The following is a 2,059-nucleotide window of genomic DNA, read 5'->3' as shown; positions in this document are numbered from 1 at the left end:
AGAAAGAAAATAGAAGAAAACCCAGAGGGGTGTGTATATATGTGCTTGTACATGTATGTGTAGTGTGACCTAAGTGTAAGTAGAAGTAGCAAGACGTACCTGAAATCTTGCATGTTCATGAGACAGAAAAAAGGACACCAGCAATCCTACCATCATGTAAAACAATTACAGGCTTTCGTTTTACACTCACTTGGCAGGACGGTAGTACCTCCCTGGGCGGTTGCTGTCTACCAACCTACTACCTATATGTATATATATATATATATATATATATATATATATATATATATATATATGTATATATATATATGTATATATATATATATATATATATATATATATATATATATATATATATATATATATATATATATATATATGCAATAAGATCACAGTAAACAGGTGATTTCAGAATATGCAAAACAACCACTCTGAAAGAATAGAGAAATTCCAAGCACTTTCGTGTCTACTCACATTATCAAGGAACTATAGTTCCTTGATAATGTGAGTAGTCACGAAAGCGCTTCAAATTTCTCTATTCTTTCGGAGTGGTTGTTTTGCATATATATGTATATATATATATATATATATATATATATATATATATTATATATATATATATATATATATATATATATATATATATATATATATATATATATATATATATATATATATATATATATATATATATATATATATATATATATATATATATATATATATATATATATATACAACCTTTAGAACTGGACTGAGAACACTCATCCTCAGAGAAGAGAATAAACGTACATCAGGGAAAACTCAAGGTTGTTCCCAGAGCTGTTTGAAAGTTTTCTTCCACCACACCTTATATTCTATATTTTATGTGAACTATATATATTTATTGACAGAATGCATTGACAAAAATACACAAACATGAATACATTGGTACAATATATCACAGATTATAAATCTCCTCCAGCTCCTCTGAAGCCGGACAAGATGCAAGTATGCAGCAAGCATTTCCCCTCTGAATGGTGACGCTGAGGCGCTGGAACATGAAAGCGGGAGTCCTCGGGTCCCTGGTGGTGTCGATGAATTTGGAACCTAATTCTTTAAGGAAACGTGTGAAGCTTTTTTTTTCCCCATGATCCCAAGGTCTCTGATCCAACTGGAACGAATTGTCTGACTTTTTTGGGTTATCCTAGGTTCTCTACACACATGCTGCTATGTATGATATTTCTATGTAACTGTATTTGTGTATACCTGAATAAACTTACTTACTTACTTACTTGATACTGTTGGTTTAATTCTCTACACTTGCCGATCTTGTGATGAGCAGCTCCTCTCTGTCGCTCGATACTGTGATGGATGTAGGTGTCAGCCAGCGCCGATACGCTGGTATAGTCTCATGCTAAGGGCTTGACATTTTTCCAAGGATAACTGGTGATCCCGTTGGGGCAGTTTGTTGGGGGAGGAGGTTGTGAATATTGTTGGCTGTAGTGATTGGGGCTCTCTTTTTGATGTCGTTAACTTCACTGTGTCTTGCGTGCGAGCTCTTGATTTAAGAACACTTTAGACCATGTAGACCATATTGGTAGGCTTGTGCAATACCACAAATACACATATATTCCTTTAGAATTGGAGCAACAAAGCGGAGAGCTCCTGCAATACGGAGAGTCTTAGGATTGAGGCATGTTCCCATTGCTGAAATGGGAACAGTTTGGAGGAAGTCCCCAGTATGATGTGTGCTCACAGCTAGGAGACGGGCAGACTCCCTGTCTGATGTTACAGCTCTAAGCATGTTGGAAAGCACCTTTTCAGCGATGGGGCCATCCCAACTATATTTATTAACACATCGGCCGTTTCCCACCAAGGTAGGGTGGCACGAAGAAGCAAAAAATTCCTCATTCACTCCATCACTGTCTTGCCAGAGGCATACTTACACTACATTTATAAAACTGCTACATTAACATCCCTCCTTCAGAGTGCAGGCACTATATTTCCAACCTCCAGGACTCAAGCCCGGCCTCCTGGTTCCTCTATATACCTTCATAAATGTTACCTTGTTCACACT

Source organism: Cherax quadricarinatus, unplaced genomic scaffold (genome assembly GCF_038502225.1).
Source record: "Cherax quadricarinatus isolate ZL_2023a unplaced genomic scaffold, ASM3850222v1 Contig2314, whole genome shotgun sequence".
In the NCBI taxonomy this organism is placed as follows: Eukaryota; Metazoa; Arthropoda; class Malacostraca; order Decapoda; family Parastacidae; genus Cherax; species Cherax quadricarinatus.
Note: the sequence above shows the minus strand (reverse complement) of the source record.